Raw genomic sequence first — 21975 nt, forward strand, 5'->3', positions numbered from 1 at the left:
CATGCCTGAGCTGTGCCATGGTACCAGCAGCAGGAGCTCTCCTTCTCACTAAACCTGTCATCCTAGGTTTTCTTTTAATAATCAGACTGCAGTGAATGATTCACTTCTTGCTCATCAAAAGCCTGTTTTTCCCTCTTGGAAACCAGTGTCAGACTTGCATTTCAGGAGGGATTGATGGGGTCAGATTCAGATTTCCACTGTTTCCCAGTGCAGACCATGTTTATGGAAGAGCAGGATCTTCTCAGAGAGCAACTCCAGCATGTATCTGGGGATGTAGAAGCAAATCCACCACCACATGCTGCTAACAGTAAGGTCCTGCTGTTTCACCATTTCCAGCCATCTCAGCTCGTTTGCCTCAAGTCATTTTATAGGTACCCTTCTATCCCACAAAAAAAAAAAAAAAAAAAAAGGAATAAGGAGTTTCAGTGCTGTGGCACTCAAACACAGCAGCTCTTGAGCTACTCTTCTCCTCCAGAGGAGATAGTGAGAAGGAAAAGGATTCCACCCGTTATTTGTGTCTGTTTATTTACAGTATAAACAGATTCTATGCTGGGGCTTTGAAGATGCACCGCATGTCTACACACTGAAATCCCTCTGTGTGGTTTTCTCCTGTGGTCTGAGCTGCTGGGATAGGGAGGTTTGCTCCTCTGCCATGCAGAGCTGCCCCAATGAGGGGAAAACCTCAGTGAAGGAGATTTGGGGTAAATTACCCTGTTTATGGCAAATCAATGCAGCTTGACTGACAAGCAGTCATTTGCTAAATGCCTGTAATGCTGCTGCCCAAGAATCACAGAATTGTAGAAACATAAAAGTTGGACTAAGACCTAGTTCAACCATCCACCTACCACCAATGTTGCTCACTAAGCCATGTCCCTAAGCACTATATTTACCCTTTCCTTCAGCATCCCCAGAGACGGTGACTCCACCACTTCCCTGGGTCAAGCTTTTGGGCTGAGAGGTGGTTTTGGATAAATTTTATAAAAATAGATAGATAATAGATAAAAAATAGATAGATAGATTATAGAAGTAGTGTAATACTCTCAGAACTGCCTGTTGAAGTAGTTGTGTGACAGCAGTTTAAGATGCTGCAGGGCCTGTGCACAGAATTGCACAGGCTGTTTGCACAGAGTTGCCAACACTGAAGAACAAATCATTGCTAAAGCCTCTTCACTATGCTCAAGAAAGCCTTCTAACAAAGTGAAACCACGTCTTATTGAGCTCACAACCTCTCTGGTCTGACAGAAGGAATGATGGATGTCAGAAATCTTATCTGTGCAGAACAGCTCCTAACAATACCCTGACCCTGAATGTGATCGTTATCCACTCAGCTGCCTGACTTTCCTATTTACTGTAAGCTGTTCACATGACCGTGTGCCCTGTGATAAAGTCAGGCTGCTTCGTGCTGTTGATTCAATATTAGATTTACATGGCTTGGAAATCAGGAAGTGGATCTTGGTCATCCAATGTGTAATTGCCAAAATACGGTCTTGTGTCTTGAAATAATGTCAATGCAACTGTGCTCAGAGGAGACTTGGTGTTCAAATGACTTTACCTTACTTCATGCCCAGTGCATCAGTGCCAGCACTGCTTCGTTTTCCCCTTTAAAGCCACATACTGACTCCACAGTCCATGATCCTACACTGTTCTGGTCATACAGAACCAATTGCTTCTCCTCTGCTCCCCTCTGCAGAGCTGAGCTACATTTTCTGCTTTGTTGAAGGCTTTAAGTTACATTGGCTGATGAAGAAGAAAAATAGGCAAATTCCCAAATCCCAGTGCTTAAGTTCTTGCGTGGATTTCCTCCTCTCTCTCACTGCCTTTACCTTTGTTCATGGGCATTTGCTGAGCTCCACCAGCCAGGACGTTATCCTGGCCAAGCCCAATTGCCCCATAGCGTGACAGACACAAAGGGATGGGTGCACTATTAGGCATCATCAGGTGTTCTAAATCAGAAAGGCACATCCCTCTTCTGCAGTGTTGTTTTCCCCTAAGGACTCAACTTTTCTTCACATCATCTATTCTAACACCCTGACGGGAGCCCTCTGTGGTGCCATCAGGAAGTTCCCTGATGATGGACTTCCAAAGGACTTCTGCAGCCCCATGGGCAACGCCTGGAGAGTGGCTGAGGGCTCCCAGGAGGCTCTCAAGATAATGGAGGTGTTGTTGGCAAAACCTTGTGGGATGGATTGCTGATGAACAGGGTGGGCAGAAAGATGGAAGGCACCAAATGCAGATGTGAGGCGTGATCATTAGCAAAAGAACCATATGGATATACCTTAGCATTGCTGCTTCCCTTTCCCTGGTAAAAGTACCCGATACTTTCTGTGCTCAGAAGAGAAACTGTGCAGAAGGAGAGTGGGAAAGATGCATGTTTGCATGTCAGCAAGAGATGAGTGCTTTGGGGGATCAAGGAAGATGGCTGCTGGGTGTGGGTGAGGCTGCTAAGCCTGGAGAGTGAGTGGTTAATTTGTTTGTTTCCTTTCTATATAGGATATTGTTACCAAAAAAAAGAAGGAAAAAAAAAGAAAAAAAAAAAAAAAGAAAGACAGAAAGAAAGAAAGAAAAAGAAGGCTGAGGCCAGAGGATGAAAAGCTCTCTCTCCTGCAGCTATGAAATCACACCCGGAAGGCGGTGAGGGGAAGCGTCTTCCAGCGGGGTACAAAGTGAGCAGCAGTGCTTTGAACCTCGGGGAACTCCCCAATGGTGCGTGGTCCCAGCTGTGCATACCTCAGCAGCAGCTGGAGGAGCCAGGGGCTGCATCCTGCACCCTGCACGGGGCTGAGCACCTGCCCAGAGCCCTGCTGCAGGAAAAGGGATTTTCACAGGATGGGCAGCACATTTTCTGAGCCAGAAACCTTGAAGCCTCGTCTTGTTTTGTAGTGGATTGTCCTGAGCTGATGGTGATGGGGAAAGAACCTGGTGCTGGGTCACGGTGTGTTTTGGCACCTTTCTCTGGATACATGGGACCTGCTGTACCCTTGTGAGTCATGGTGTTTTAGGATCCTTCATCGTTTCCACCAGAAGCCAAACACACACAGGTTCCTTTTGTCACGCGTGTTCCCAATGAACCTAACTGGAGAAGGTACCAGAAAATTGGGGTTTGGGAATTTGTCTTAAAAGGTGTTTTAAAATGGATTTACTGGCTCCAAAATGGAAGTAAACTTTGGGATGAGTGGCAGAATCTGGGGGGCTGGAGGAAAGGTGGAGGTGTCTCAGCTGAACTTTGAGTCTCCCCTCCCCCTGATGTTGGGCCTGGTTGGAACCCTGGGGGTAAGCATGTGAATCCAGGGTCCCAGATTATGGAGTAGAGCACAGCCATGCAGAGCATGGCCCATGGTGCTGTGAAGTGCAAAGCCCCAAAGCACCAGGCTCAGAGAATATTCACTGGGAGGTCAGTGAGACACTGGCACAGGGTGCTCAGAAAGTTGTGTGTATCCCATCCCTGGAGGTGCTCAAGGCACCCTGGACTGCTTGGTCTAGTGGGGGTCAACCAGCCTATGGCAGAAGATTGGAACTAGATGATTTTCAAGGTTCTTTCAATCCAAGGCATTCTATGATTCTCCAAATTATCCCATACATCCTTTGTGAGTCTTTGCTGTGAGGGCTGTTACTGAAGCAGAGCCCTGGTTTGAAGGGTACCCACACTCAGATCCACCCCACAAACAGTTCACATCTTTCCAAGGTGATGCAATCCATGCACAGAACCACAGCATGGCTGAGGCTGGAGGCAGCTCAGAGTCCCTCTAGCACATCCCTGCCCCAGCAGGGACATCCCAAGCAGGATGCTCAGGTTCAGAGCCAGGCAGATTTTCAACCTCTCCGAGAAGGAGACCTCACACCCCTCTGGACCCTGTGCTGGTGCTCCAGCATGGCCTAGCATAGCAGTGCTGCTGGATGGGCAGGGCAAGCTCCTGGGCTCCAGGCTGTGCTCAGAGCCTCTGGGCCTGGCCCTGGGCACCACTGAGCAGAATCTAGCTCTGACTCTCTCAGCTTCTCCCCACAGCCGAGCTGTCCCAGTCCCTATAGCACTTCAGTGGCCTATGCTGGACTCTCCCCAGTATGCTAGGTCTCTACTGTACCAGGGTCCCAGAATCCAGCATTACAAATGAGCCCTCAGTAATACTAAGTAGAAAGGAAGAATCACCTCTCTTGACGTGCTGGCCATATTTTGCAATGAACAGCTTTATGGCACACTGCTGGCTCACACTCAGTTCAGTGCCCTCCAGGATCCCTAGAAATTTTATGCCTCAATTTCTCAGTCCCAGCAGCTGAGCGCAAACCCCAGCCCCACGCATGGCTGCTGGAGAACATCTGCCTAACAGCATGGCTGTGGGGACACATCAGCAAGCTCTCAAGGTGTCTCAGGATGGGGCTATCCTGGTGTGGCTCCACACCTTGCACTGGGCAGCTTCCAGCTTCACATCATATGGAATCATAGAGTCATAGAATTATTAAGGTTGGAAAATACATCTGAGATCATTTAGCCCAACCGTCCACCTACAGCCAATATTGCCCATTAAACCATGTCTCTAAGCATTGAGCATGAAACAATGCCATCACGTAGCAGGGTGGTGTTTAATTAGCTTGTACTCAAAGGAAAAGCAGGCGGTGGTGGATGGAAGGAGGTGAGGGGAAAGCAAAGTAAAAGACCAAGAGAAAATCCCCTTTTCTCAGCACAGAAAGGGACGGTGCCTGGGTGCTGTGGACCAAGACACCTGCTGCCCGGAGGGAAAGCGAGTTCCCAGGAAATGCAAGAAAGGCACTTTCCAACGTGGAATATGTTGAAAAGCAAAGAGGAGAAGGGGGGTGGAATGGCTGCGGAGATACATGAATATTAAAATGATTATAGCGCTTAATAAAGTACTGCGCAGGGGAGGAACAATAACAGGTATTGTTGGCAAGCCTGATGCTCAGCTTCCCCTTGATTTGCCGGGGCGATAACCATCACGGTATCTCTTTAATGATCCCTGGCTCTGTATCTCTCTCAGCCCAGCAGAGCCACACACATTCCAAGAGAGACTTTGATGTCTCTCTCCAGGCGCGGATCTGCCAGCCCTGGGCAGAATGCGCCGCGCGGCGGCTCTTCCAGCGAAGGGCCATGGGTGAGGGGCTGATGGAGGGGGCTGTGGGCAGTGGGCAGCTGAGGGCAATGCCTTTTGCAATCCCCATCCTCAAGGGTGGCCGGAAATAGATGATCTTCTCTTTTGGGGCACCTTAAAGTTGTAATACCAACTTGTCTGGAGCCCAGATCTTCATTTTGGGGCCGAAAGAGCAAGCTCTGTGTTCCCCAGCGGTGAGCTGGATGTGCCTTGGGCACATCCAGGTGTTCATCCACACCAAGGGGACGACACAGTGGCTATGGTGTGTGGCTGTATGTTGGAGGTACACTAGGTTTGGATTAATTTAGTGGCTGGGACCAAAAAGACCCCAAGCATCCTCTAAGAGGCAAGGAAAGCAGGTCGGAAGGACTGTAATGGATAGTGGGATTTTCTGCCTGGAGATGCCAATGACCAAAAGAAGATGCTCAGGACAGACAACTGGTGCAAACGCACTCTTGGACACCAGATTGCCTTTACATTTCTCCCTTCAACCCTCTGAATGACTGAAAGCACTCTCATTTTAGGACAACATTTCAAAGCACAACTCATACATGTTGGAGATGGCAAAGCAAAAATAAAGCTGCAGTGCTGCAGACTGAGAGTGGGAAGGTGATGTCACATCCCATACACCAGCTCCAGGGTGTCCCATCTGACCATATCTGCCCTGTCCTGATATCTCTTGTTTTCCTCTCCCTGTCTGTCTCCCTGACCAGGTGAACGTTCAGGGCTCCCAACAGAAGTGCTACCTTTGCTATTTTTGAGTTAACCGGTAGCCTATACCTCATACTTAATTTCCTTTAATTGCTATTATTTTCTTCAAATTTAATTATTGGTTTCTTTTTCTAAGTGGCTTCAGAACTCAACCGGAAAAAAAGTAGATATTTTTCCCATCCCTTTTTTCCACATCCATGTGTATTTTCCTTTCTGTGTGCAGTGGCCATGGGTCTGGCTGGAGAACAGGGGAACCCAGAGCCCGCCACAGCATCCCAGGACAGCTGCAGTTTGGGAGAAGAGGCCACGATCCCTTTGATGCCTGCTCTTTCCCCGTGAGACCATGCCGATAGAAGTGCACATCTCGAGCCTTGGCTCTGCCTTTTGAGATTTGCCCCTGGTCATTTCTGCTGGGAGGGAGCTGAGGTTGGGGCTCTGATGTGGGTGGCCCAGAGTTTGTTACCTGAGGACAGCCGGCTTACCTCTGAACTCCTGGCTTCCCAACGGTTGTTTCTCGGCTTGTGCCTGCTTGCATTTTTTCCGTGCGCCTTACCGGTACACCTTGACCAAGCTGGGTGAGCTCCACAGATCGGAGCAGCTCCTTGGGGTGGGAGCATCGCCCACCCTGGGGTTTGCTGTGAGGTTTAGTCCGGGGGAATCCAGCACCCTGAGTGAGCCAATGGGATCTGGAATAGAAAAGGAAGGACCTCAAGAAGGAAAATGTGCTATGGATGTAGGACAGTAGAGGGAAGCAATCAAAATCCCCAAGACAAATAGCTTTGCTCACTGTCCAGCAGACCCCTGGGAGCCCCCTATCAGTCCCCCACATGGGACCTTCCCCAGGGGTCCCATTAGCACCTATCAGCCTTTCATTATTTTTTTTCATGGCTACAGAACATAGAAAAAAATAAAAAGGAAGCGTGTGAGGATCAGAGAGTTGCTTGGGGCAAGGCTCATACTGTGCCGAGCCCTGGAGAGGAGGGAAGGCAAAATCCCTCCCTGACCCTGCATGCAACCAGCTTACGCCTTGGAGCAGAAGATTGCTTTTTACCATTAGCTCTGCTTGCATTGGTTATAAAAATGATCCCCCCCACCTCCCTAAAACACAAAGGCAGCAGTGAGTAAGCAGGCTGCAGCGCTGACCCATGGCAAAACGAGGGGAAGAACACAGCAGAACAGACGAGATTGACCCAATATCATCCAAGCTGCAGAGACGTTGTTATTCCATTTAAAGCCACTGAACAGTGTTCAGCAGGGAATTTGTCTGTCTTGGTTAAATGTCTCGCTGCCAGCCTGGCTTTGGAAGTGCCAACACTAGTCTGCAAATTGTTGTAAGCCTTAAAGAGCTCTGGACCGGGATGCCTTTCGCCATGATCGTCCCAGCTGCTGGGCACGCTGTGCCCCAACCCAACCCCAGTAAAACTCCAGGCATTAATCTCCTGCCGGCAGCCCCATGGCAGTGGGAATGGGATGTCTGACACCCCACTGGGGAAAGCTCTGCATGCTCCAAACTGAATTTGTGCACATTTCTCTGATGAGCATTTTCCAGCAGGTCCCCATATAGATGCTGATTCCTTCGTCCTCCTCTGACCCCACCACGAGCATTCAGAGCCTTTAGCTTTTGCTGCTTTTTGGCTTAGAATTCTTTTCTTTACCCTCTGGTGTTGGCCAGGAAGAGGGTTGTCACATGTGGCCCTAGACTAACAAACAGCACTGTTCTTCTGAGACCATGGGTAGCAATAATTCAGGGTCAGTGGAAAGGGCATAACTAATAAGAGGGCTTGGTGTGGAAAATAACAAAAAAAAAAATGACAGCAAAAATACCCCAAATCAACTGGCTGGTGCAATGGTTGGAAATGGATATTGAGTTGGTGATGGGCAGCACAGGTTGCAGGGAAGACAAAGTGATGGACAGAGAGAAGCTGGGAGTCACCATTCTTGGGGGAAAACTGGGCTTGGCTGTGTAGATCATAGCACCTACCAGATCCCAAATGGACAGGAGCAGGAGGGCTTTGCTGGGGCTGCAGCAAGATCCCTTGAGATGGATCCTAAGGACAGTTGACAGCTTGCACAAAGGGCCACACAGGATCTTCATACTACGCTGATTTTTGTTCAAACCAAACAGTTAACTGAAGGACAAGATTTGAGCCCAGGTAGAAGTCCGGACCTGACAGAGGTGGTAAACAGCTATTCTTAGTAGCTGTATTTATTATTAAAAAGATTAGATTGAGAAATGGAAACAACACACTTAGAGAAGCACAAATTCTTTTTGGCAGGAGTGGTTGCAAGCAGCCAGACTGCAGTCAGGGTTTTTTTTTGTTTTTTTTTTTTTGAGGTATGCAATAAGATGCCAAAAAAAGCACAAACACTCTCCAGAACATTAAAAAAAAAAAAAAGAAAAAAAGAACAAAACCTCCAGTCAATCACGAAAGGTGAAAAAAACAACAATGTTACTATTAAAAAAATGTACAAAGAAAAAAAGAAGGCTCCTAGAGCATTATCCTTAAGTCATGTAAAAATGGAGAAACCACTATGCAAAAAATAACCTGTCTGCACAGAGCCTTGCTTATGCATATGACTGCAGCGTGTGCCTTTGCTTGTAGTAAACATGCCCTTTGCCTTCTGCTGATGACATGACACTGGCATGTCACAGCTGATTTATAAACACAATTGGATTTTCAATCTTCTGGTCTAAATTCATTGCAGTAGACCCCAGCAGGCAATGTATCTCTGTTTATCTATAAATATTGGTTACTGCGCTTTCCTGGATAGAGGCAGGTACAGTAGGATGTTGTTTATTTTTACTTGCTTGCAATAAGAGGAAACGGTGTTTGGTATCAGTCGTCATCATGAGCTAAGTGGCTGCAGGGCTCTTTCGAGGGCTGGGAACTGCATAATCAAAAATGCAAGCAATGCTCTGCAACGAATCTTTCAGTTATTGCAGGGAATACACCTTGCAGATCAGCAAGAGAGAGGAAGAGGAGTGATAAATGCTTATACAGCCTTTATAATACAATAATACAGTAATGATATGAGTAATACAGCAGAGCTCAGGACTGCAGATATTCCCAAACCTCGGGCAAACAGAATTTAGTGTGATCTGCCATGGCCATACACTGAGCTCCCAAACAGCAGTGGTTGTTTTGCTTGGGTGGGCTTGAGTGAATATTCGGGATTTGGTTTATGGAGGTCCCTCCAGGATGGGCACTGCATGTGGGTGATCTGGGCTAACCTGGCCACAGACACAGGATCCTGCAAGTGAAACACTCTAGAAACATGCCAAATTACTTAGCTTCAGTTATTCCCTCTGCAGGGAAGATCTGGCTTCAGCAAGCATTTATGGAACAGAAATAGAGGACCACGCACATAGGTTGAGACTACATCTACACTAGGCTTTCAGATTTCCTATTGTATGCCAACAGTCCTAAAGGCCTCTTCTCCCAAAAAATGAGGAACTGAAAGTTCAGGCTGGAAAACAGTCCTGGATGATCTCTGAGCTGTTTAAAAGGGTCTAAAAAGGATTTAGTTAAAAAAAAAAAAAAGATAACAAATATGAAATAAATAAATGAAGTGATGACAGCAATGTTTAGCAAGTGTGCCTGAATCAGCATGAACATTAGAGATGATCAATATCCAGGATGGTTCAGTTTTGGCAAGGGAAGAATAGGAGGGAAAAAAGGAGAGACAGTTGGAGACATTCTTGCATTTATTCATCAGCCAGCACGTCACCCACGGGGAGGCTGATCTAGCTTCTAAGACAGGGTTGGGTGCATAACCAGCAAATGGTCCAAGTCCACAGCAAAGTCTTAGTTTAGATAGAGCTTGTGTCTATACCTAGGATATAACTAGACAGACCTCCTGGCAGGCCTGGCAGAGTGATGTCTAGGCTTCTCAATTTTCCCAAGAGGAAGAGCGTTCCCAAGCTCCATGACACAACACCAACCTCTGGAGGGAGGAAACCAAACCACTGTTTAGATAAGGAAAGCCCTTATCAAGCAGAAAGGAATTCTTAATGAAAGCTCCTGATGGTGGTTCCATGTTAACAAGATTTTCCCATAAACAGTGATGTTGAATATCTGAATGTTTTCTGATATTGTAACATTCCAAAAAAACATGTTTGGAATCTGCCAGAAGTCCTCAAAGACTCACCAAATGGAAATAATGGCAGTCTCTTCCTTGGTCTGAGAAAAGCTTCAAAGCTTCAGGTTTTCCTTGTCTGCCTTTTGCCAAACAGGGAACACGTATGCAGGACTGTGAATACACAGTATGGGTTGGTGTTCCACAGAGCGTAGTACCTTCCTGGGGAATTTCAGGCTGGATGTTAGGAAAAATTTATTCTTGGAAAGAGTGGTAATGCATTGGAACAGGCTACCAAGGGGAGTGGTGGGATCACTGTCCCCGGAGGTGTTCAGGAACCGTGAAGATATGACACAGAGGTCATGGTTAGTGGGCAGGGTGATGATGGGTTGACTAGATGACCTTAGAGGTCCTTTCTATAAAATTCTATGAATCCTAATTGTATAATGGCACAGCTTGAAAGAGATATAGAGGGGCTGTTACCCCCTCTTACCCCTTTTCTAAGGGTCCATAAGTGCCCATGGAGGTCACCGTAGCAGAAAACCTCCACTCACTTTTTGCTGTTGCCATTAAAACCTCTCCAGCCATCAGAGAAAAAGATCTTTGCAGTTTCAAGGTTTGGTGCATGGGTGTACATCTTGCAGAGAATCTGGCTGGGAGCTGTGGAGAAGTGATGGGAGAATTTGGGATGCCCCAAGTTCTTCACCTTAGCCACCTGCAGTGGTCCTGGTCATGCTGTGGGCTTGCTCATAGGCTAAGTGGTGGAGCCCAGGAGAGACAAGAAATTTCTACAGACTCACAAACAAGTGAGATGGCATCCAAAAGCGGAGCAGGCAGCCCACATACTGAATGCAGGCAGTGAAAAGCTCAGCAGGCAAGCTGCACACAAACAACACGCAAGGCAAATAAACAAACAAGTCGAGCAAAGGCCATGCAAGCAAGCCAGAAATCACCGTTCGGTGCAAAGGGTAGTTGGGCCAGGGCTGTGAAGATGTGGGAGAAACACATCTGCCTTTATGGGGAGAAGTGATTGCGGTCGGACTAGGGTGTGGATAGATGCAAGGACAACCATGTGTGGACACCAGATGGGTGTGTGAGACAGCTTAGGCCTGCAAACGTGTTAGCGCAAGTTACAGACATCCTGAGTCTCCCTCTGAGCTTGCTGCGCCCAACCTTGCTCCGTGGCAAGGGGGCAAACAATTCGGTCATTGGGTCAAAGAGTGAGGAGCATGGAGCTACCTCAGAGCAGCTGAGTTCTGAGTCAAAGCCCGGTGCTTGGCCTATTGCGTCTTGGAGCACGGCCATGCTCAAAGGCCTCGTGTTGAATCAGAGGAGAAAGCTGACATGGTTGGCCAAGCCCCAAGGTGTCCACCTAGCCATGCGGTGGGTTCAGTGCAGCCAGGCTGAAGTTGATGAAGGTCACAGGAGTGCAGCTTGGGGGTGCTGTGCCCTTTATGCTGCGTACCCCCAGGGGGGACAGCTTTGGGGGCAAAGGGGCCGAATGTGGCGCAGGGAGGGAGCTGTGCCTCTTGATCAGGTTGCAAGGGCGGGCAACCCAAAAGAGGAGGGCCCGGAGATCACAAAAGCCTTTTTAACATTTAGAGAGGGGAATTTTCCAAAAACACCCCAAGCTGAGGGAACGTGCCCTGCTTGGGTGTAGGACTGGATCTCAAGCACGTTCACCTCTGGCGGTTGTTTTGGGCCCATCTCCTCTCCCCGAGGCCTTGGGGCAAGCAGGGGTGCCATAGTGCAGAGCCACGAAGAGAGCGCAGCCAGCCAGCGGCAAGGATTTTGTTAGCGTTTGGAGGAGAAAACAGGGAATTTCCACATATGGAAAAATGTTCCTTTAAACTGTGATTATGTAAAAATACAAAGCCACAGCTGATAATATCTCTCACTCTGGGGAATGATGGAGAGTGTTTGTTTCTTTAATTGCATTTAATACTCATGAAAGTTACCAGCTTGCCATCACTGCAAGCGAAGCTCGTTTGTTGGATTACAGCACACGCAATACCAGCTTCCTTTCCATGCTCCTTCAGCAACATATTTCATTCTTGTTATTAAAAGACGGCTTCTAATTTGCTGTGAATACTTCATCACCACTGTTTTGCCTGCAAATTGCCTGTAGAGGTGCTAACTAAAATTAGGCATGAGATGAATTTTTAAATGTAGACCCTTGACTATTCAAAGGTTCCTGTCATGCAAGAGCAGAACTCGGGCCAGGTCCTGGTTCCTGCCTTGGGCAAGTAACCCATGTCCTACATGGCTGGACAATTTCTTGTTATTCTTTGGAACACTTATCATCTTCTTGAATCTTGTCCAGTTTCTGGTTTCACCAGTGGGAAACAATCCCACCATTTAACCAAGGCCTGGGTGGAAAAGTATTTCCCCCTCCAGTTTTGGATGTGCCACCATGGAATTTCTCTTTGATGCCCGTTCAGAAGTTCCCGGTCCTCCTTCCCTCGGTATGCTTTTATCCTATCCTCTCCTCTGTGCCTCCTTGCTAAGGTAAACAGTTTGGGCAGAGGTATAAAGAAATGTGGAGGGAATTCATAGCACGGGCCTGTGAGAGCTGACAAAGGCTATGGTATTGTTGCTTCTTTAACTCATCAGCATTCGAGCATGTAAAACCAGGACAGTCGCTGAAGCTGCAACACATGAATCATCCTTTGAAGGAAACGTGTCTCTGCGTGCTCCAACAGGCCCTCCTTTTCAAAGTGCCATTGACAAACCCAACTTGCTAATAGCACGGATTTAAAAAGCTCTCACTGCAGAGGTAAATTATATACTGATCCCTACCTGGAGTTTGGTGCCGTGCCAAATAGCTGCCGAAACCTCCCAGTGAGCCATATAAATCATAGACCAAAACCCCGAGGGAGTTGGATTAATACTGGATCAATGTGAACGTGCCACAAAGTTATTTGATCGCTACAGAGCTGGTATTGACTGTTATACACCTGTTATATCATTACGGATTACATCTGTTGTAAACAAGCTGTTTGATGTTGCAGGCTGTGCTAACCACATGCACCATAATCATGGCTTGTAGCTGCTGTGGTGGCCTCAACATGCCCGAATGATGCTAATTTTCTTGTTGTGTGGGGTGGCCCAACAAAAGAGGCTTGTTCAGGGTGAGCTTGTGCAGAGAGAGCGGGAGTGTGGAGGTAGGGGAGACGGAAGGGATGGGGTGATCAACTGTGTTGTTCTGGGGATGGCTGGGGAGGAAGATGAGGATGAAAAATAGTGATAGACATTGGTTGAAGGATGGAGTTTTCTGTTTCTGGCTGAACTTTATGACTGTCTTATGGCTGGACAGGCTTAGGACAGTTTTTCTACAGGAGAGGCTGTTGGTGGTGGTTGGCAGTGAAACAAGGTTGTTCATTTGGGGTTTTATACCATGAAGGAGCACATTCACTCTCACTGAGGACAACATCAGCCTCAACAATCACTACTTCAGTTATGTGGTCCTGCAGTTTTGGACTTCAGCAGAGCACTTTTATTTTACACTCACGGTTCTCAAGGAAGAATCAAGCCCTTCTTTGCTGGGTGCATTTCTGTGATCTCTATTTTGGCAACCTGACACTTTCTTAAGCCTGCAAGACGAGTTACCTCATGTCGACATCCTTCCTAATCCTCATTTTTCCCCATCTCAGACACCAGGTTTCTCCCTCTAACAGCTCTACTTCTTTTCTCCAAAGAGTAGCAAGGATTTATCCTGAAACCATCTCCACAATGTCCTGTGCTGGATGTCCCAATGGCAGGATTGGGAGCCAACCTCTCCACCAGGGCCATCTTCCAGCAGTGTCCAAAGCAAATGGAGGATCTGACCTAAACCTCCGTTTATATCACTCACATTGTGACTTGATGGTAATGTAATATTCCCAAGCCATGGAGCAGAGCAGGACACTCTTCTTCCTCTTATATTGGATGAGAGCAGGCTGAAAAGCAAACAGGGATTTTGTTCCTAGGTGTTGGGACAAACTTTCCCTGGTCCCCCAGGGAGCACAATGCCATTATAATAACAGCAATAATTAGAGGAAGGGAGGATGACAGATTCAGAATTAGAGATAGCATCTCCAAAATACAACCCCCCAAAAAAGTCTGAGAGAAACGTTCTTTCCTTCTGTACCTGTCACAAGGTCAAAGTCTAACCAGTATCTGTCATTTCCTAAGCTCAATCTTTTCTCTCCCTTTCTGTCTCACCTTTTTTTTTTCTAGCAACATCCTGGAGCTAACACAGCACCATCTGGAAAATGCAGAAAGATTTGTGGGAGAAGACAATGTGGCAAGGAAACATTTGCCAAGTATTTCAAAACTTTTGATTCATGAATTTTAACCATTCACAAAATTCTATTTGCCTGAAACTGAAGAACAAACAGGACAAGAGAATGGTCCTGGGCTGGCAGTGTCTTGGTGGTCAGGGCAAGCTCTCCTGGCGTATTCAAAATATTCTTTTCATATTGGAAGGAATAGTGGACAAAGAGGATGAAAGTCCATCTTCTCCTTTGGCACTTCCAAACATGTCATGTAAAACAAGAAGGGCTCCAAATATGCAAAAAATGATGACAAAACTCAGAACCTCTGAAGAAGAGCACCAATTTGTCTTACCATCCTGGGTAAGTGTGAGCCAGGGATGGGGTGCAGCTGGCTCTGAAAGCTGTGGTTTTCAGGCCTGGGTGGGAGCACCAGGGAGACCCCACGCCATCCACCTCCTCCTTTTTCTTTGTGTCTTTTTCAGTGTGTCAGGTGTCTTTTCTGGACTATACCTGGGAAATTCTGGTAAAGAAATATCCTACAATACTCATGATGCTCTGGAGGTGCCATCACAGCCCTTTCACCTGTGAAAAAGTTCTGTTTTGCACTGAATTTGTTCTCCTGAAAGCCAGTTGGCTTATTTTAGCTCTTACCCAAACTCTCCCCAGAGGGTACCACACCACCCAAAGGTTACACTGTGTACCTGTCCTTCTGTTGTCAGGAGGAAAATTGGGAACAGATCTTCTCAAACTTGGTTTGGAAAATGAGAATTTGAGTATTACTGCACTCCTGCCCTTGTCCTGGGATGCTCACATATGAAGACATTCAAGGCATGTCCATCTTGGCTCTGCATTACTAATGGAGTTTGGATGCTGCGGGAGTGGGCAGAGGATGCAGAGCTTTCAGAGGGAGCTGACACAGCAGAACCATCCGCAGCTGGGAGGTCTCCTGTACCTCTCCTGGACCAGGCTCTGAGCTCACCCCATTCCTTCCTTGGTTACCAGCCAAGGGCTGCACTGGTGAGGTGCGATCACAATCAGAGATCATCAAGGCGATTATTGTGAAGAATCAGTTCACAATGACCCAACTGCACCAGTGCAACATCCAGCCTTCGTCACCCAGCAGCGTATTACCCAAGGAAAAACTGACTTATTGGGCAACTTCTGAGGCCTTTCCTACTTGTCCAGGCAGTGCAGGAATACTCTGAGATACCTTCCTGGGTTATTCCTCAAGCCAAATCCTGACACATGGACACAAACTTCAGAATCCAGGCTGCTCCATGGATAGTGACATTGACATGCTCCCCCCTGAGCAGATGGGTGGAGAAATTCCTTCATGCCACGAAGGATGTAGACAGGCTCTTGCTTTCAGAGAGCACTAACTTACACTCTGTGATAGCAGTGTCCTTCTTTCACGCCACAGTGAGCTAACCACAGAGCTCTCCATCTGCCCTACCACCCCATCAACCTTACCACCTCTAACATCTTTCCATCCTTGGGACATCTGGATCTCCATGTGCTGAGGTGATGCCCATGGCCCAAAAAACTGCATTCCCATCTCCCCCATCCTCCCTCACTCCTGTGTCTCAGCCCCCTCCCCCTGACCTGGGGATAAATGAGACGTCTACTGTGGCTGCAATATATCATTCTTACTATTTGTTATGAGGTTTTAATGAGTGTGGAAGATTAGGATGTTTGCAACAGCGTAACAATAAAATACATATCTCGCTCATTCCTTGCCAAAAAGTACTTACAAATAATAAAAGTGAGGCTAGCTGAATGCATAAATCTCCTTTCACAAGCCCCCACCCACTGTGCAATAATTAGTACAAAGTGCAGTGCTAATAGATCATCTTACTTGTGTGGGAAACTTGACATTATGCTTTGTTTATATTATCCCTTTGGCAAGAATCTGCATGGCAAATCCTGGCAGCTTGCAAACAAGAGGCTCTCAAGGAAGGTTTCCAGACTGTCGTGCAGAAAAGCAAGCCACAGAATTGCGTGCCGGTCAGGATGCCGAAGCCAGCTGGGGAGCTGAAGCGTTAGATCCAGCTTTTATGGAGTGGAGCTACCAAGTTTCCAGCTGACTAGGAGCAACATCCTGAGACTGATTTGCTAAGGGCTGTTCCCACCCCAGCCACAACAGACCAGTGTGAACCTTGGCTTCAGGATGGTGCCCTTTGCTTAATTATATATTCAGGGCCCAATTTACCGCCTGGGCCTCCTGATGGGAACAGACGGGGTTGCCCAGACTTGAGGCAGGCACTGAGTACAGCCCCTGCGGTCTCTGGCTCTGTAAGTAGAGAGTTTTCATCCAGTGCCCAAATAGCTCCAGCTCCTGAGACCCTTCTGCTCCACTCAACCCCTTTGGAAGTTTGGCTAATTCAGGCTTCACTTCACCAGAAGGTCTGGCTCTGTCCTGGGGTGTAGGGCAGTTGCAATACAGCTTGTCCAGAGCAGGAGGAGTTTCAAAACACTGCCTGTAGGCTCAAGGGCTCTCTTCAACTCTCTGATGACCAAAATGAGCAGCAGGTCCATGGAAAACCAGCCCTCACTTGCAGCTCTTCATCCCACATTTCCTTTCTCTCTTGTTGGACTCAAGTCCCTTCCCTTTGCTCGTTTTTCCATTGCAGCCCAGGGAGAAATGGACAAACCAGAGCCCAGTGCTTGGACATAGAGATGCATTCCTGCCTGGTGAATCACAGACCATTAGCAACCAGAGGTCAAGGTGTGTTAACAGGAGTGAACATTGTTATGGAGGAGAAAAAGGGTTTTCTTACCAGTTGGGTGAAAAAGAAGGGAAAATTTCCTCTTTTTTTTGAGAAACTTGAGAACCGTCTCCATATTGTCTGTTCTGGGAGTTTAGTAAGCCTCCAGAATGAACCTTGCTCTAAGGATGGATCCCAGTACTGGCAGCTAGTATTTTCAAGGTCCTTGAAGTCTGTTGCTCAGTATTTTCCTCTGCTGAGGGTCTCCCCACACTTGGTCCCACTAATCCTAATTCCCCAGGAGGCTTTTTCACCCATTCTGTAGGTCTGGTCAACAGCAGAAAGCCAACAATGCCAACCTCTATGCTTCCACATGGGGTACTTTCTTATTTCTCATGAAGTGCCAGCACTACAAGCTCCACCAGGTTCCCCCTTTGTGGTTCCAGAGCACCTATCTTTGACTCAAGCTGGCTTTGGAGTGTGTTGAGCATGACGTCCTCTCAGCACTTTCCCATCCCTTTCTTCTGAAGGCGTTTGGAAGGACTACCTGAGAGATGAGCCCATCTGCCAGACAAGCCCCAGCAACCTTTACAGCGGCAGGTGTGGCTCAGACTCCACCTTCTCCTGTGCTTTAGCCATGCACGTCCACATTCATTCCTGCTCTGGCAAAGCCTTGGCTTGATTCCCCATTTCTCTGCAGAGCATAGGTGGGCTGCCAGCCCCTATTCTTGCTTAAATCTCTCTTACTGTTCTTACTCAAGCGTGGCCTTCCAGATGGACCAAGCTTGTCCTGCTTTGTGGCTGGAGAATGGAGAGCAAGTGTCTTATCCAGATGGAGAAATGACTCATCTACCTGGGAAATACATGGCAGTCAACGCAGGCTGCCCTTTGCCCTTCTACTCAGGTGCTGTTGCAAAACCTCCAGAAAAGGGGGAAGATTTTGACCCGTGAGCCTTGCAAATTTACACCCTGCCTGTTTTTGAATTTGGGTATGCATACCCACAGTCCTCTACCACTGGAAGAAACCTGGAACCAAATTTCTGACGTTGTATGGTATTTTTAAAGCTTTGAAGTAAGAGTTGGCATTGATGTTCCACATGGGAATGACAAAGAGCTTGCTTTGTAAGGTGTTGGTCAACTGGAAAGAGTATTGCAAGCATGTGCTTTGCCATGCCAGACCCAGCTTGCTGGAACCACTGCAGATAAATTTATTTTATTTTATACGCTGGAGGGCTCAGGGAATTCTGGTAACGTGCGAGTAATCCTGAACAAAGTGAGAAGAAGAGGCGCAGTATTGCCGTGCTGGCGAGGCTGCTTCAGGCAGGAGGAACTGGGCAGAGCTCTGACATTTCGGTGAGTGATGAGGTTATTTGAGGGGAAAACATTCAGAGCCCGGTGTCCGGCAGCCAGTGCCGGCAGCAGCCTCTCCCACTACCCGTGTTGACTCCGCTGGCTCAGGACAATGGCAAATGGGCTGAAGAATTGACAGTTCCCCCACAGAATCTTCCCAGAGTTACTAAAATTAACCTTTTTATTCCCCGCTACTGGATAAATATAAAGGTTTTACTTCCCTTAACCTCTTTTTCCACCCAGTGGGCAAAGAGTTTGTCAGAGCTACAGTTAAAATAATATATTAAGGATTTCCAATGGTGCAAGTCAAACTTCACATTTCCTAATGATTCCAGATGCCTTTTTTGTCCTCAGACATTTCAAGTTAAACCTCTATGAAACTGACCTTTTGGCTTGTCATTCTCGGTAAGGACCCCAGAGATGAAACACTTCTTTCAGTCTGTCACTACTGTCCGCAGACCGCCCTCCCCTCTCCCCCCTCCTCTATTTTATCAGCAAGAACCCATAATTGAGCCCTTTGACAATAGTGGGACAGTGCATTTCTTTGTCAACAACAATGGGCCGTCCAAGTTCATTACTGGAGATTGTTTAAAAATTGATTCATGGGCCAGTAGTAGTAGCTTATTATACAGCATAAGTGACAGTGTGATCTGGATGGAGGCCGAGTCATTCTTGACCAGTCATGTCCAATTAGAAAGAACATTGCACACATTCCTGTTGGAGCCACATTAATGAATTAGTCCTACCACAAACTGAGAGAAGCTTGCAGGACCCTAATACCCTTTGTTCCTAAGGATAATTCAGTAATTTATAAAGAGAACAGTGTGGAGCACATTAGCAAAAGAATAGAAATCACAGGATTCAAACTGTCCTTGCACTCGCCCTTCCTTTTCCTGCTACGGGGGAAAATCCTCCAGGTTTCTGGTGAGCTCTGCAGCCTTTAAGCTATGTGTTTTCATATAGCACAGCCTTGCAAGCCTCCTTCATCTCTCCTGCAGTTGTGAAAGCAGTGCTGACAGTGACCAGGGCTGCAGTGCTTGCAGCCCCTTGGCTTCACTTGGCTCCTCAGCCTTGGCCAACATCTAGCAAGGATGCTCCACTTCTCGGGGTGACAGAACAGCACACGGCATATCATTGTCATGCAAAAGTCAGACCCACGCATGTTTCCGTGTTTTGGTGCTTCCTCCTTGCTCTGCAATTAGGCACTGGTGTAACTCATTATGCTGGAAGAGTTACCTCTGCACCTTGTTAAAAATAAGAACGAACCATTAAAGGCACAGTCCTCAATCTTAGAAGTCTAGAAACAGTGTGTAAGTCTTAAATAATAGATCTGATATTTAGACATGCTGACATCAATTTAACTTGCAGCTCTCTGTTACCAGGTGACTAGACTTGAATGAATGCAGGAGCCATGAACCAGATAGCCAGCACTAACTGGTAGGAATGGAGTCCTCGCAAAGGCTGTGTTCGGGAGAAAGATCATGAGAGGTGAATGTGTCCAGTTTGCCAAGTGCTGACAAAGTCCTAGAGTGGAAGGTAGGAAAGCTGTCAGCTAGAAGAATGCTGAGGAATTTCTTGGGTTGAGGAAATGCAATTAATGAATCAAATATTTTCGGCAGAAAACACTTGTACTTCAATACCATGGGAACTGTGCAAAGAGCCAAAATGGAAATAGTATAAGCTCTCTACAGAGAGAAGGTTACCAATCTTCTCCATTACAAAATCAGCCCCCAAAAGGAGTCCCCCTCCACAGGGATATTTGGAAGTGCACTGCACAAAGCACGGTTCTGTGCTACCCACTCACTGTATGTGACCACAAGCAGTTACTGCTGCCACTGCCTTCAGTACGTAACAATTTTTGATGTGGAGCAGATTCTGCTTATTGCTCACTACATCCTGTGTTTTGTACAGCAGAAATTCACCCGTGGTTGGTCACTTGTCCTTAATGGCAATGTAAGTAGTAATAGTACTTTAGTGTCATTTTCCTAATAACATTCATAACAACATTTCGACTTCTAAAATCCACTTGAGAAGAAGAAAAACAGACCATTTTTGTATAGTGATCCCAAGCTGTGATATTTTAAGAAGAGCTGTCATTTGGTATCAAACTGTGCTTGCTGTGACAGCAGTGCTTATAGAAGTCATTGAATAGCCTGTGAAATTCTGGTGTAGATAACTTCAAAAACCTGTGCTTTTTTGTAATTAGTAGTCACTGATCGCCATGTACTCTCTTACAAGAAGGTTTCAAAAATGTGCAGTTCTCCACATGGTCTTTCCAAATGATTCTATGAGGTATGATGGTGATGGGTTGATGGTTGGACTAGATGATCTTAGTGGTCTTTTCCAACCATAATAACTCTACGATTCTATACGTGCTACATCATTCATGTCTAAGTCATTTGTGCAGAAATAGAGCAAATGTAAATATGCAAACGATTGTCAAATTTACCAAAATCTCAAGGAACAGAAGAAATACCATATAACTTGTCTGTAATCTTAACATAATCATGATTAAAAATTTATACAGTTAGAATTTAATTAGTGAATCATGCGACCATAAATGTGTTTGCATGTCTATTGTGAATGAAGCCTGCATCATCTCAGGGGTGGCTACATAAAAATTCTTTTTGGAATGAGAACAAACCTGTGTTGAAATACAGAATTCTCATTCAGCACTTCAGCAGCACCACTAGTAACAAAAGAATTTGAAAATGAAAGTATGCAAACACACATTAATAGCACAGGACTGAGTAAACGTGTGCTGAAGGCCTACTGAACTGCAGGATTACACTGGTTCTCACAGTTTTGATAAGGCTGAAGCTTTTTTTTATATTTTCCAAGGAAGTGCTGATTTTTCAGCCTCTGAAATACAGGGCTGAGTTCCTCTGTGCCTGAACTCGAACTTGTAATTATAATCTCCTGCAGCAGATAAAAATGGGAAGGGCATGGTAGTGTCTTCAGGTGCTTTCAGCAGAAATACCAGTTGAAGGCAGTAATCTCCCAATAAAAACACGCTGTCTCAGAGTCTTTGGCCCACATCTTAGCTAACAAGAATTATTATCATACAGCAGAGGAGCCCACCTGCTGTGCTGAGGGCTGCTGCAGAAGGAGGAAATGGGTACAGGGTCTGAGCAAAATCAGATCCCACCCCATGATGGCTCTGTTTGGAACCTCTGTTTTCACAGAAACCATCAGGGTTAAGAACAGAAGACAATCAACAGGAATAAGAAAGCATCAATATCTTAGACTTCTATGGGGAGCTGACTCACAGGCATGTAGACATCTATTCCAAAGCCACGACTTAACTTAATTTTCTGCTTACTAGCCCAGTGCTCTGACCACAAAATTGCTCTGGGTGTGAAAGTTCCCATAATGGTGAAGCAGCAGAGAAGCAGTCAAACTCTCATTTGCCTAATAAAATAAAATGGTTATGAATTGGGAAGGATGCTGGGGGTTTTGGAGAGCTACTTTTGTAGTAAATGATGTCAAACCTTCTCATCACCTGTAGTCACACACACGTTTCTCATCACATCCTGGCCATCCTTCCCATGCTAATCCATCTCTACACCAACCTCAATGACAGCTTTATTTTTGGAAGGTCATTTCAATACAAATTTGAGGGGACACTCTGAGAAGTTTGATGCTCAGTCATAAGGCAGAAATCCAAGCTGGTGGCAAGACAAATCTCTCAAATATCCCAATGTGAAACCAAATCTAGAAGTCCCACTCTCTATGGTAACAGATTCTGTAGTTTAGATTCAGAAAATGTTGCAGGCT

Source organism: Tetrao urogallus (genome assembly GCF_951394365.1).
Source record: "Tetrao urogallus genome assembly, chromosome: 4".
Taxonomy (NCBI): domain Eukaryota; kingdom Metazoa; phylum Chordata; class Aves; order Galliformes; family Phasianidae; genus Tetrao; species Tetrao urogallus.